Source organism: Cupressus sempervirens, chromosome 8 (genome assembly GCF_028749045.1).
Source record: "Cupressus sempervirens isolate cs-2001-9-10 chromosome 8, ASM2874904v1, whole genome shotgun sequence".
NCBI lineage: Eukaryota > Viridiplantae > Streptophyta > Pinopsida > Cupressales > Cupressaceae > Cupressus > Cupressus sempervirens.
In genome coordinates this window covers 27,459,249-27,475,955 of record NC_143125.1, presented here as the reverse complement: position 1 = coordinate 27,475,955, position 16,707 = coordinate 27,459,249, and positions in this window count along the sequence as shown.

Below are 16,707 nucleotides of genomic sequence, written 5' to 3'. Positions count from 1 at the left end.
TCCATATTGGATTTAATCAGTCAATTTTTCTAGATAATGATAATTATAAATATCTCTTTATATAGGATCCATAACACACAATTGAACCCTTGGATTTTTTCACATTCTTGATATGTTTGAATAAGCCTAGTTCTCCATAGTCTCATAAGAAATGTAATGTTGTTGTCTCCTCTTCTTGTGAGTGATTGGCTTTATTGTGGTGGAATTAACATCTATTGCACATGAATTTATAGAATTATTTAAGAGTAAAAACTTTAGTATTGCAATATTTAAGATACTAGAGAAGCCTATGAACTATTTGTTAATATATTTTTACTTTTTTCTGTGATAGTGTGTCCTGCCCAAAAGGTTCACATTAAACCTTGATTAAGGTTGTATGTATGCATTTGGTTTACAAATTGATCAATGATGCAATTACTAAGGCACATATTTATCCATCTAAATCTATAGAAGATAAACAGATTTCTTACATGGTATGGATAGCCATTAAAATGAACCTGATAACATATTAGAAAAGCTAAAATGAAAAGAAATAGAAATAAGGGTCCACTTCTTATCCAGTTTGAGATTAGCATAACATGAAACTAAAGGAAAAGAAACTACATTTTTCAATGGTAATCAAGTTGCAACAAGGAAAAAAAAACTTGTTTGACAATAAGAACTACTCAATCCTCTCACTTCACTATGATGGTGAGTTTCTCCCCTATCATAGAAAAACTAAATGATGAAAATATTTGACAAAGCATATATGATAGTGAAGTATTTTGTTGTTTACCACTTCTAATGGAATTTTTTTTTTTAAATTTATAAAAATAGAAACATGTTTAACAATTGTAGGAGAAGATGACTGCATGGATCATATTAGAGGAAAAGAACAATTAGACATGTGGTCTGAACAATTATGAATGCATGATTTCTTTGTGTTCTATCCACACTATTTCCTATTATTCTAACTCAACTCTCTTCTTACGAATTTATGTGTTAATGATACCCGCTAGGTTTTGTATTTAGGGTCAGCCAGTTGCTAAAGTTCTCAACTATATCACCCTCACATTGTAAATTTTGTAAATACATTAACTTTGTAAAATTTAATCTACCACTACATATGTATATTTGTAGCTATCTACAAAATTTGGGACAAAAACTATGTTACAGGTTTTCCCAAGCCACTAGTGAGAAAATGAATTAAACAAATTCATCTATGGATATTTATTTTCTAGTGAGGCATTTAAGAGCTACATTGCTTATGATACTACTTGCTTCCCACCAATCTTGTTCGCTAACAATTAGTGATAAAAAATGTGATTTTTCCAAAGGAGATGCTCAAGAATTCATTGCAACAACTTGGAAAGCTCTAGGGAAGTTGGGCCATTTTTCTCACATGATATGCAACATGCATGCAATTTAACTTGGAAAATTATAGGAAGCTGGGAGAATTCTAAAAAGGATAAAGCTTGGATGTTGCAAAATCTAGTGAAACATTTGGAAGGCAGAGCAAACCATATTGCAACTAAAACACTAAATGAACAAGAAAAATAAACTTTGGATGGCAAGGTGCCTAGAAGATAACCTCTAAACAGACCTAAGTAGAGGAACCCATTTATCATATTTTCTGCCCAATATGTAGCTGGCACCAACAAGGGCAGCAAGTGGCAAGATTCTACCTTACATGTCCTAGGAAACCTCACTTGTATAATGTAAGTAAACCAAGTTTCAAATGCTTCTATCTAATATAAAATACAAACAACCTCAAAGGAAAGACAGACAAGTTCAATGGGTAGTTGGAGTGGTTGCTTGTAAATTTACTAGAAAATAGATTTGAATACATTTGTATGTGACATTGAAAATATATTTCATGTGTTGAATATATAAAAGAAGCCCCACTTAGCCTCTTGCTATTGTGGACTTGGGGGATATCACATTGTTTTCACAATTTGTATATGTCTATGAAAATTGCATGTTGTAGCATATGTAATGCTTCTCAAATCAGTGTACAAAGTGCTAAGCCTGCATCACAATCAAATTCTCTAGTGATTATCTTGTTGGGTGAGATATGAAGGATTATCATCATCATCACCAACTAAGTATGCAATCTATTTGATAAAATGATGCCGATACTCTACATACTCCCTTCAAAAACAAACTTCATAGGCAAGAAGAAATAGAACCATAAACCATGTCAAGAAAACAAATATACATTCACTAAATAGGAAAATACAAACCAAAATGGCTAAGCACAACCATTGTCATGGATTTTGAGATTTCTCCAACCCATTGTTGTCTACCTCTACTTCTATGGAAACCTGAATAAAACTAGAAACCTGAATAAGTTCAACTATTTCATGCAGTCATAGCATAAACAATAGCATTTCCATAAGAAATATAAAAAATTTCAAAACTTTATTGTCCATAGATGCCTTGAATAATAAGCATAAGAGACCTTGAACAAGACTATAAAAAAGTAATGCACATTTACAATAGTTTCATGAAACTCTATCAAGAAACATGCCATTTGATACTCAGATCCAACCCAAAAAAATGGTATATAAATGAAGGTCCAAAAATACAGAACACAAGGACCACTCTACTAAGAAATATTTCCCTTATTTGAATAGCTTGTAGATAAGATCAATATAGGGAAAGCTTTTATTTAGGGCATATATATTGCATGTTATGTATCAACAAGTAGGGAATTTCTAAAAGCATCCCAAACATATATGAAACCATCCAATAGAAGTTGACAAACACCACAACTTGAAGACCAATTTGATCACAAAGAATCTTTGTGTACAACAAACAAAATAACCTTAAGTTTCAAATGTAAATAATAATTTTGTAAACATAATATGCATGCCTCATCTACTCTCAAAATATGCCACAATTCATAGCAATTATAAAATAATAAACCTTCTAGAAAATGTGCATAAGGATTAAGAAGACCAATATTTCAGATGATACTCTACCATTTGTCATTGGGACTATAGTGTCATAGTCATCCACAATCTAATTATTTTCTTAGTTTTAAGAGGATCAAAAGATTCACAAACATGTCACTCATAAAAACAATTTGATATCTTGGATGACTAATCTGATGCTACTGTATTTGTACAATTGCAATATTTTGAATGACAATGACATGGATATATCGCATATTTACTAACAAAATTTATCCTAATCTAGGGTTGGACTATGATATTCTGATCAATGAGGAAAATAGGATGTAACTACTTCATTGAGGATACTGTCCACAAATCCTTATCATTTACTATAGTTTAGTCAGTCAAGAGTTTGCATCATCACCATTCTTCTCAAGTTTGTCAAATAGTTTCAAGTACAAATCAATCAAAACTCCTTTGCGTCTCCCTAAGCTCATCCTTTTCAACTCATAAGAGTACAATGATGTGAATGCTACACATAAAATTTATATGTACAACAAAGCAAGTAGTTATCTACAAAAAAGTGGTGAAGAATAAGTTGTCTAAGCTCTCTAACTACATCCTATGCACATGTTGTCATCCAGTGGGACAATTTTGAGCAATGTCAAACTATCATCCCTCTCTAATTTACTGAAAAAATTATTGAAAAAATTCAATTTTGTAATATATATTTTAGAACACATCCTTGTAAAAATTTTTTTTTTTTCTCTCGTGACTTAGCAGTTTGAGGAAATCTCCATGACCTTTTCATGTACAATTATGGTAAGTACCACATCTGCCATATAAAGAGCAGTTTTTAGAATATATCCTAGCTACTTTTTATATTTCACTAGAAATTGTTATGCAGCTCCAAAATATAATCCCTTCATGAATAATAAATATAATATGCTACTAAACATCTCTCATCTCTTTGAGATTATAAGCTTGTGCCTGTGTGCCATGTAACCTCCAAAATAGTGGCAATGAATACAACTGCATACTAGAAAGTTGAAGTGTCTTGCACCTCATCTGACTCAAACTCTCAGTATCTTAACTACATAGTAGATGCCAATATCCTCTATAAGGGCTCTTACAACTCCATCACCATCACCATCACCATCACCATCACCATCACCATCACCATCACCATCACCATCACCATCACCATCACCATCACCATCACTAGTTTTAGAAAATCAATTAATATTGAATGTATTCACGAGTCCTATAGATGATTAGAGACCCATACTTAGAAAAGGTAAATATCTGCAAGTCTGTGCATTTTTTAAATCCTTCCAATGAGTTAAAAAGTGCATGCTTCCAAAATGGGGTCTAATAAATGTGTTTTTAGATGCTAATTATTAAATCAATTGGAAGAGAAATGGTTACTACTTATATAACCACCTAGATTAAATTTTAGGGTCGAACCTTCGCTATGGCTCAAATTGGAAAGTTGGTAGATTACACTTCCTAAAAATTTTTGTGCTCAACTGCATATTTTGATATTTAAATTGAAAAAATTCTATCTTATTCTTTCTACTACATTCAACTTCTTAGAGAAAGACTACTAGTTGATGAGGTGGAAATGGTGTTGACTTGTGGGGAATATTTGATTTTTTTTCACCCATCAATTATAGATATTGTGTCCTCATATCACACAAGTCTATTTTCCCACTTTTATTCAAAATTTAAATTTAGGAATCATCTTATCTATATAGGCAATGCCATAAGCTCAAGTTTGTGTTGTACACAAGAACTTAGACTTGAAGCCCTTGATATAGCTTGTTACCCTTACAAGGACTATTTTTGAAGAGGATTCCACAATAGGGAGTGAGAGACCAATGAATATGCATATCTACAAACCTTTCACCAATTAAATTCATAAATTGTGACATGTAAATTCTCATAAATACTCATTCCCAAATTATTTCTTTAGTATCATTAGCCTGGACACTAAAACCAAAGAAATTCAACAACCCAATCATAGTTTCCTTTGTTCCAAAATAAATATAACAAAAAATCAAGAGGGAAAAGCTTTAAAATAATGATAAAAAGATATAGAAAAAAGGTTGTAACTATTGCAAATCTTTCTTATATTGAAATTGATCTCCTTGTCCAAATTTGTTTCACTAGTATCCTCTTTATCTCATGTTGTGCAATTTTTTATAGCTAAAATCCTCTGTGTCTCATGGTAATTTCTTGACACCATATTTTTTCCCCCTTTTTTACTCATGTTGAAACAAATACTTCAAGTGTGAGAGATATGGTTAAAGCAATAAGAAGATTATCTTTTCTTTTAAAAAAAATAAAAATTGGTGGGTTTGGTAGGAAACATCCTGTAGTTCCCTGTCAATTGCCTAATAACTTGACATTGAGTAACATGCCTCTGATGTCTCCCTATTTTTACAAGTGTCTCTTAGACATTTCCTCATCTCAATTCCCTAATTTACTATTGACATACTTTAGAATAACTCGAGGGGGGGGCTGGGGTGAATCATTTATTCATGGTCTAGATGTATAAATAAAAATTTTCATAGCTTAGTGGACCCATAAAATATCCATGCATGCATCCTTAAGATTATGCAATCACTAAAACTTGTAGGTTACTGTCAAACCAACTTGCAGAAATGTAAAGCATGAAAAATAACACATTCATCAACACACTTGACACAATGATCTATGTGGAAACCCAATTTGAGAAAAACCACCAGTAACATGCTACTTCTTTTCACTCTTTTGAAATGATGCCCTATGAAAGGCCAACCCTATTAAAGGTTGCACTACACACTGTTAAATGTGACCCAGTTAAGGGATTTCAATCACCCTATTAGAAGTGAGCCTTGTTAGAGGACTTAAGGCCATTCACTTGGAATGCCATCTAGTTAAAGGATTTACAAATGATTGTTAGGTCAACCTTACTCCAAAGGATTTACCCTAGACTAATACAATTGTTAGAGAGTAATAGTAGAGCTTTGATCTAGTACAACTTAAAACTTCTCTTATAAATTATAGATCTCTATTTAGTCCTAAATTTTGCTTGGCCTTCATACTTTATAGCTTAGATAGATTGTTCACCCTTCAAGCATTCATTTCCTTAAGCCTTCTTTCTTAACATGTCATTTCAAACTCTTCTCTTGGGTCATTTGATGAAGCAAAATCTTTTTTCCTCTTCCCTACATTCTCGCGCATGACAATTGACCATACATTCCTATAAGTAGGAAATTAGGATATTTTCACACTCATTTTCCATCATCAAAATTTATAGTTTGGATGGATCAGGTAGGAAATAATGTATCTACCCCATATCTCATATCTCTTCTAGAAACTTCTCCTAGAATCCATTTAAATTTTACTAAAAATGGTTTAGCTCAAATTTTGTGCCACCAACTCATCAACCTTATCTTCAACTTGGTTCACAAAATTCAAGAAAACAAATTTATTGGCTCAGATTTAGTGAATCTTTCATCTTTAAAATGATATAGCAGCTTGAGATTATCAACCTTTTGATGCTCGACACATACTGCATTGCTCGACATCTATTATGAAATCACTTGGCATCAACTAAAGTTTACTAATGCTCGACATCATTTAAACTTTACTCGACATCAATTATCTTGCTTGACATCCACTAGAATTTTTCTTGACATCCACTTGACATCTGCTGATGCTTGACATCATTTAAACTTTTTTCTTGGCTTGCACTAACTTTTCTTGGCACCTACTATCCACTCGATCAGGCTTGGTAGACAAAATTTATGTAGCTTGTTTTTCTAAACTTTCTTAGTGTAGCCAACATTTGTAACCTTAAGTAGATTATCAATACATCATGTCATCAATGTCTTAACTAATCCTTGTAATTCATTACATAATCATAACTCAACCTTTCCTCTAGGTGCTTTTGTTACATCTTATTGATCAAATTCTTTTCATCAATCAACTAAGTGATAGTACTTGAATCTTATAAGTAGTTATCTTACTAGCAAATAGTAGGTTTGACATCAAGGACAAAATAATGATTAAAACACATAGTCTTCTTCAACAATCTCCCTTTTTTCAATAATCTTTTCAATCAGATCTCAACAATATCCCTCTTTGGCATTAATGGAAAACCAAACTAATCTACTAAGTCAATCAAATGATGAACATCTTGTTCAACCAAATTGACTAGGTTAAAACAATAAGACAAAAAAAAAAAAAAAAAAAAAAAAAAAAACTTGTATCAAAGTTTTTCCCTCTATTAGAAACTTCCATCTTCTGATTATGTTACAAAACTCTTTCTTATGACTCCCTCTGAGTTCCTTCTTCTATCTCCCTCTTTTCTAGGTAGTTTAGGATTTCTCCCTCTTTCTTGCATTCTACTCTATCTTTTTCATTCTTCTCTATATTTTTCATCATACATATGTTTTCTTTTGATATTGCTGATCACTAACACTCTTCTCTCTTTGATAAAAATCTCTTGACACTTCCCTCTTGATACAATTAATCAGGAATATTTCCCTCAACACTTATATTGGTTTGATCAGCAGAATATCTCCCTTTTTTTTATTAGTAAATCTCTCCCTCTTTTTTGGCTCTAGATCAATATCTCCCTCAATGCCAAAGACATATCATCTTTACATCTTAAATATGTATATATAGGCTTTTTTAGTTCCTTAAATTTCTTCCTCTAGCACCTTGCTTGTGACTAATTTGAAGTTTTAGCTCTATGCTTACTTTAGGCAGCTCCTAAAGTAAGATCCTCTGCATCAATGCGTAACATATGAATATCAGCTTGGTTGATGCAAGGCACTCCTCTTGTTACTTAGATAGCCTTTGATAGGGATATCACCCCTAATTTACCTCTTAGATACTCATGAGAATCCTTAAGTAATGGTTTTGTGAAGATATTAGCAATTTTCTCATTTGTCTTAACATATTCCATCTTCACATCTTTATCTTGAACTAACTCTCTCAAGTAATGATACTTGATTACAATGTGCTTTTTCTTTGTATGCATCATATTGATAGCACTTGTATTATCACAATAAAGTATTATAGGTTCTGTGATTTCTTCCTTCATTCCCTTGAGTAGCTATTTGATCCATACAATGTTTGTGAAATTTATAGTAGCAACAACATATTGAACTTCAGTAGTAGATTGTGAAGTACAACTTTGTTTCTTGTTGGTCCATGTAACTAGTCTCTTACCTAAGAAAAATGCTCCTCCACTGGTGCTCTTTCTATCATCAATGTTTCCAACCCAATTAGCATCAGTGTAGACTCTCAATTCAAACATTTTATTCTTCTTGTAGTATAGACCAAATTCTTCTATTCCTTTTAGACATCTCATTATTATCTTCACAACCATTAAATGATTCTCCCTAGGATTAGCAAAGAATCTTGCAACTATCCCTACAGATAATGCAATATTAGGTCTTCTATGTACTACATATTGTAGTTTGTCAATCATAGACATATACATGGTTTGGTTCACTTTAGCAAAATCACCATTCCTTGACAACTTATGTCCTATCACTATAGGTGTACTTACTGGTTTGGAATCCTCTAATCCAAAAGTTTTCAATATTTCCTAGACATACTTTGACTGAGTGATGTATATACTACATTTCATCTGATATACTTGTAATCCCACAAAAAATTTGATTTCTCCAAAGATAGACATTTCAAATTCTTGCTTCATTTGATTTGCAAAATCCTTACATAAAGCATCTTGACCTCTAAATACGATATCATCAACACATATTTTAGATAACAAAATACCTTTTCCTTCCTCTATCTTTAGGTACAAATTGTTGTTATCATTAGTCCTTTCAAATCCAATCTTCACAAGATAGTTATGAAGTATCTCATACCATGCTCTTGGTGCTTGTTTCAAGCCATATAGAGCTTTGTGTAGTCTAAATACCATGTTTTTATTGCTATCATCAACACAACCTTTTGGTTGTTCTATGTAAACTTCTCGAATATGCCATTTAGAAATGCAAATTTAACATACATCTGATAATGTTTGAAACTTCTCTATACAACATAAGCAAATAAAGTTCTCACTCCTTCCAATCTAACAACATGGGCAAATGTCTTCCCATAGTCAATTCCTTCTTCTTGTGCATATCCCTTGCAAACTAATCTTACTATGTTTCTTGTGACTTCCCCATTCTCATCTAACTTGTTTCTAAATACCCACTTGGTGTCAATCGCATTCTTGTCCTCTAGTCTAGGAACTAGACTCCATGTTTTGTTCTTCTTTATTTGTTCAATCTCCTCTTCCATGGCTTTGTGCTAGTCAACATCTTCTAGTGCATCTTTTACTATTTTGGGTTCCTTCAAGCTCAAAAAACATTTTTCACTTCTCAATATGTTTCTTGTCATTTTTCTAGCATTTTTATCTCCAATGATTTGAGTAGTAGGATGATGTCTTTTGACATACTTAAATAATCTTGGTTCAACTCATGTTTCTTCATTTTGTCTTTCAATTTCAGAATCATTGTGTGTATCTCTGTTAGGTATCTCAACATCTCTTTCATGTGTACTATTCTTAGAATTAGAATGTGCATCCACTTCATTATGTAACTTGACATCTTATTGTAGCTCGATTCTTGAATGAAACTCAACATTCATAGGGTGTGACTTGGTAGTCACTATAACTTGTTGTTGATTTGTAACTTGATTTTTTAACATCTTCTTCAACAAGCATACCATCATAAAAGTATACAAATAACTTGTATTATTCTAGCTTTTTCATAGGTTCAACTTCATATACCTCTATATATTCATCAAAATTCACATTTGCACTTTTCACAATTTTGTTGGTGTTAGTATTCAAACACTTATAAGCTTTACTTCTTGTGGAGTATCCTAGGAATACACCTTCTTCCCTTTTTGCATCAAGCTTTCCATTCCTAACATCTTTAAGAATGTAACACTTACTTACAAATACCTTGAAGTATTTTACATTGGGTGAGTATCCATACCATAGTTCAAAAGGTGTTGAATGAGTACCTTTCTTGATTTACACATGGTTCAAGGTATAGAAAGATGTACTTACAGTTTCTCTCCAATATTTTAGAGCAACATTCTTCTCCATCATGAGTGTTCTAGCACAGTCCATTATAGATTTGTTTCTCCTTTCAGCTATTCCATTTTGTGGAGGGGTTCTAGGGGTAGATGTTTATCTTTGATTCCTTGATCATTGTAGAACATCTCAAATTCTCTTGATGTAAATTCTCCTCCTCTATCAAATCTCAAACATTTCATACTTTTACCTATTTCCTTTTCAACTCTTGCCAAGTACCACTTAAACATTTGAAACCCATCAAATTTCTATTTCAAAAACACAATTGTCATCATCCTAGAGTAAACATCAACAAATAGCATTATGTACTTATCTCCCTTGTAGATTTTCACCTCAATTGGTTCACACAAGTCAGTATGAACAATCTCTAGTATTCCTTTAGAGGTATAAGTTTTACTCTTAAAACTTGACTTTGTCATTTTGCCTAGCTGACATTGTTTGCACACTACATTATTTGGCTTCTTTAACTTAGGCAAACGTCTAACTTTCTTCATGTTACTGATACTAACCAAATTATCAAAATTAACATGACATAACCTTTTGTGCCAAAGCCATACATCATCAAATTTTATAACAAGACAAGCAGTATCCTCTATATCAAGATAGAATATATTACTTCTACTTTGATCACCTTTTGTAATTAGTTCCCCATTTGTGTCATATATCTTAGCAATCTTGTTTTCAAATTCAACCTTGCTACCCAAATTGTTCAATTGTGACACACTCAACATGTTATAATTTAGTCCTTCAACATAGTAAGCATTGTCAAATGAAATCTTTTCTATGAGTTTGATAAAGCCTTTTCCTTTTATCAAACATGGTTCATCATTACCAAATCTTACACTATTTCCATCCTAACAATTTCAGGTAATGAATTTACTTTTGTCTCTAGTCATGCGATGTGAGCATCCACTATAAATGATCCATCTATCATTTTTGTTCACACAAGTCACAAGTGCAGTAGCCTCATCTTCATTAGATTCATCCTTCATTGCAACATACACTACTTCATGTTCATCAGAATCATCCCTTGTTTTCTCTTCAACAATGTAGCATGACTTTTTGCCTTTATCTTTGTGATCTTTTCTATCATCTTCTCTTCTGATCTTGTACTTGTCACCACCTCTTTAGTTCTTCTTCTATGTACATCTTGCAACAATATGACCAACCTCATTGCAATTGAAACAAATGATGGGTAACATACCTTTGAACTTGCCTTTACCTCTATGGAATCTTTTTGCTAGTAGTGCTTCCAGTTGTTCAACATCTTCCTCATCTGCATCACTATCATTAGACACATATTTTATCTTTCTCTTCTTCTTCTTCTACTTCTCCTCATTAGAAGCTTTCAATAACAACTTAGCTTTGAAAGTAGATTCTAGACTCTCAAGTTTGAAATTATCAAAGTTAAATAGCTCAAAAGTAGTGAGTCTACCTACTAGTCCTTCAAGGGTTAGATTATTTTCTAGAATATATCTTAGTTCTTAAATTGCAAAATTTCTAATAGCATAAATAGGTAGTAGTGTTCTCAAGACTTTGCTTAACATAGTATTATCATCATCTATTTGACCAATAGATCCTTTTATTGCACTAACAACTTCTTTTATTCTAGCAACATATTGATCAATATTCTCACCTTCTTCCATTCTCATATCATCAAACTTACCTTTGAGACTTTTAGATTTGGCTCTTTGAACAATTTTTTCCCCTCCATAGATGGTGGCTAGGGCATCCCACATTTTCTTTGCACTATCAAGACCTTTGATATCATCAAATTTGGCATAGCTTAGGGTAGAGGCAATCTCCAATATTGCTTGACTGTGTTCTTTCTTCTTCTTCATATCTTCAGCAGTCAAGATTCTAGTTGGATCAACATGTTCCACTGAAATGATAGATTTTTCATGATCTCCAAGTCCTCTAAGGTTTAGCTTCATCAAACTTTTCCATGCAAGAAATTTATCTCTATTGCGATTGGGTATTTCTCTTTTAGATATCTTAATCTTTTTGCTTTTAGACCTTAAAACTAGTCCTCTTAAGTAGATGGCTTTGATAACAATTGTTGGAATAATTTAGATAACTAAGATAGGGGTGGAGGAGCTAAATCAGTTATCCAAGGTCCAGATGTATAAATAAAACTTTTCATAGCTTAATGAACCCATAAAATATCCATGCATGCATCCTTAAGATTATGCAATCACTAAAACTTGTAGGTTACTATCAAATCAACTTGCAGAAATGTAAAGCATGAAACATAAGAAATTTATAAACACACTTAACACAATGATTTATGTGGAAACCCAATTTGGGAAAAACCATCAGTAATATGCTACTTCTTTTCACACTTCTGAAGTGATGCCTTGTGAAAGGCCAACCCTATTAAAGGTTAGAATACACACTATTAAATTTGACTTGGTTAAGGGATTTCAATCACCCTGTTAGAAGTGAACCTTGTTAAAGGACTTTAGTCCATTCACTTGGAATGCTACCCAGTTAAAGGATTTACAAACGACTCTTAGGTCAAACTTACTCCAAAGGATTTACCCTAGACTAATACAATTGTTAGAGAGTAATAGCAGAGCTTTGATCTGATACAACTTAGAATTTCTCTTGTAGAATACAAATCTCTATTTAGTCCTCAATTCTACTTGGCCTTCATACCTTTTAGCTCTTATAGCTTGTTAACCCTTCAAGCATTCATTTCCTTAAGCCTTCTTGCTTAACATGGCATTAAAAACTCCTCTCTTGGTCACTTTATGAAGAAAAATATTTTTTTCTCTCTTCCTTACGTACTCGCGCATGACAACTTTTCTTCATGACCAAACATTCCTATAAGTAGGAAATTAGGATTTTTTTTGCTCATTTTTGATCATCAAAAATTAGGGTTTGGATGGATTAGGTAGGATACAATGTATCTACCCCATATCTTATATCTCTTCTAGAAACTTCTCCTAGAATCCATTTGAATTCACCTCTGAATGGTTTGCCTCAAATTCTGTGCCACTAGCTCATCAACCTTATCTTCCACCTGGTTCACAAAATTGAAGAAAATAAACTTGTTAGCTCAAATTCAGCAAATCTTTGATCTTTAAAATAATGCAGTAGCTCAACATTATCAACCTTCTAATGCTTGACACATACTACATTTCTCAGCATCTATTATGAAATCACTTGGTATCAACTAAACTTTACTTGGCATCAGCTATCTTGCTCGACATCCACTAAAATTTTTCTTTTACTTGGCTCCAACTAACTTTGTACTCAGCTTGCACTAACTTTTCTCGGCACCTACTATCCACTCAGTCAGGCTTGGCATACAAACTTTATGTAACTTGTTCTTCTAAACTTTCTTAGTGTAGCCAACATTTGTAATCTTAAGTAGATTATCAATACATCATGTCATCATTGTCTTAACTGATCCTTGTACTTCATTACATAATCATAACTCAATGTTTCCTCTAGGTTCTTTTGTTACATCTTATTGATCAAATCCTCTTTATCAATCAACTAAGTGATAGAACTTGAATCTTATAAGCAATTATCTTACCAACAAATAACAAGTTTGACAATAGTGATAAAAAAATGATTGAAACATATAGTCTTCTTCAACAATCTCCCTTTTTAATGATCTTTTCAATTAGATTTAATTATTTACTACTGAGCACTCCCCCAATTCCAAGGACATACCCTTGCACATAAAATCAACCTTAAATTTCAATTGGATACCTAATCTATTTCTACATCATAGTTTTCCAAGGGGTTGAGATGCATGTTTACCTAATATGTGCAAACAAAAAAGTTAGTGACAAAGTGAAAATGAAAAAAGGTAGGCATCTCAAATTTATTTGCACACAAATTTCCAAATGAGGTATAATCACACTAGCATAGATTTTTACCTACGAGAATATTCAAAGGATAGAAAATGAACAAGAATTGAAATCAAAAAACAAAAGAGAAAAATATTTAATCAATTAAAACATGACCAGTTAAAGCCAATGTCAATGCATTAGATGCAATTCTTTAGGAACACAATTACACAGTGTTTCCTTTTAAACATGATGCCCCCTTTATATTGTCCAAATGAGCTTACTACACTAATACCGACTTTTAGAAATAGCATTATTTAATAGCTAGTGGGATGGGGGTGGGAAAGTCTTTCATTTTGTAGTAGTTGTCTCAATCTATTGCTCCCATTCGATGTTGTCAAATGCCCTAAGCAATGCAATATTTTGAATTTGAACACTGTACAATAAAGATGTTAAGGAACTTGCACATGGATTTTAAAGTACCCTAATTGTGTGTTGCATTGCACATTCTAAAAAGCCCAACTAAAATTATGCTACTCTTTTTGGTGAGAATAAACATGAACCTACAACTTTCTATGAGTTCCCAACTCTATCAAGAAGTCAAGAATTATGTAAACAACACCAAAAGGGAACTTGACATCTTTCATTTTAATAAGAACTAATTACCTCCAATTGAGTTTCATACAAAGAAGGCTTGATCTTTAACTACATCCTAACAAAAATCATTAACGTCCTTTGCCCAATTCTTGAATGTGTATAGGGAGTTAACTGGAAAATCACGTGGATTTGGTTTGTCTGAGTATCAACCATACCCAAGAAGATCAATTGCATAAAACCTATGGGACTTTGCAAGAACACGCAGATTCTTCCTCCATCGATCGATATAGATTTTTATAATTTAAAGTATAAGACATCAAGTAATGCCTAATTTTGTGGATAACAGAATCTTTTCAACACTAAGCAACAACTGGTTGTTTCCAAACCATACTATTCAAATATGGTATCAAACAATATTTTAAAGAAAATAGATTGCACAATCTAGGACACACCATTACCAAAAACATAATGCATCTCTGAATACTACTCTATTTGCTAACTAAGGATGTCAATGTCATTGTTTAAAAGCTAAAGCCATCATTTTTAGAACACAAGCATCTAGGTTTGCAAAATGGTTCCATGATTTTTGAATTTGTATTGTTGTGTACTCAAATATACAAAATATAGCTACATTTTGCACAAGAAGGATTCTAAGCACTTTAGAAACATAAGGAGAAAAAGAAAGGATCAACCAAGCATAATGTTAAGTGTTATAGTTGAAGCATACTATTGCTAAGTTTTACTTTATATTTTGTGTCAATTTGTTTGGTTCATCTTTAGCAGCTAGGGTAGATAGTAGACGCACATCATACAAAATTTTAATTTGAAGATAAATTCACAGCAACTATTGTCAGTAAATATTGAGTAGCTGACAGGCCCCTTCGGGAAGATTCTTCAGAATGGTATATGTACAACTTTGGATCATTGTTGTAATCATAATTGTAAGCACAATGTAATATCTTTAGCATATATGCGAATAATAAAAGGAGTACTGTTGTGTTACATGTTCCTGTCTATTGTCTATATGCATTAATAAACTATTTACCCCATATGGTAAACATTTGGCACCGTTGCCCATGGACCTGGAACAAAGGCAGAGGAATGAAGACTAATGTTGAATCAGCCAAATAAAAATAAGAATAAGCTAAAGGAAAAAGGTGAAATACACACCGTACAAGGGAATTTAATTTGGCACAACAGGTCGAACACATATGGAGGTTTTAGCAGATTGCCGATAGACATTGAAGAACTGAGAAATTGCTAGAAGAGAATCGATAGCGGTTGGATTTGGTGGAAGAAACAAGGGAGGAATTTTTTAACCTATATACACTGAGGGAAGAGAATCTAGATGGAAGGGAATTAACTCACATGACTCAGAGTGCCGAGGGAGCATGAGCATGGAGTGAACTCTTTTTCTATAATACATTTTTGAAGCGAACAACTTTGCCTAATGAAGACCTTTCTTCACCAAGTAACGTGGCTGTTGGAAATAAGATGACTGTGTGAAACATTGTGGGTGTGCAGAATAGCATGGGTGTACAAAATAATATAGGCACACAACAAGTACCTCCAACTTGAATAGTAATGGCTAGACCAAAGGAAAAATTGCCAAAGTTTAATGGTGATGGAATAGCCGATCCAATCAGACACTATGAGACATGTGAAACAATTTGAACAACAAATGGCGTAATTGACATAGATGAATGAGTTTGACAATTTCTAGCAACCTTAAGGGGTGTAGTAGTTGATTGGTTTTTTGACTCGATCTCATAAAATTAACTACATGGGCAGGAGTTAAAAATGAGTTTATCATCGAATTTCAATTGTTGCAAGATGAAAATGAGATTGTAGCAAAAATATACACCACAAAGCAAGGGAAAAATGAAACAGTCTGTGTATATGGCAGAAAATTAAAAGAATTAATAAATAAAATAGAAAGTAAGCTGACACATGGCCTAAAAAAGTGATGGTTCATTGAAGGACAACACTCAAAGTTAAGGAAGAAAATGAAGATTGTGTAGCCATCATCATACATCGAAGTGTACAAGTGAACAAAAAATGAAAAAGAAGAAGAAAAGTAGGTCATTTGACTCAAATGACTTGTCTTTGAAAGGAGATAGTAGTGGTGATGAAAGAGATAGTAAGAAAGTTCATGCTCTCTAGAAGGATATGATCAAAATGATGAAATAATTTAAGAATATGCAAAAAGAGATGAAGGGAAACAAATTATGGTGTATGAAATGCAAGACAGAAGGTAACACAAAGGGATCCTATCTGAAGAACTAGTTCTGTGATATCTGTTAGACTATGGGACATTTCA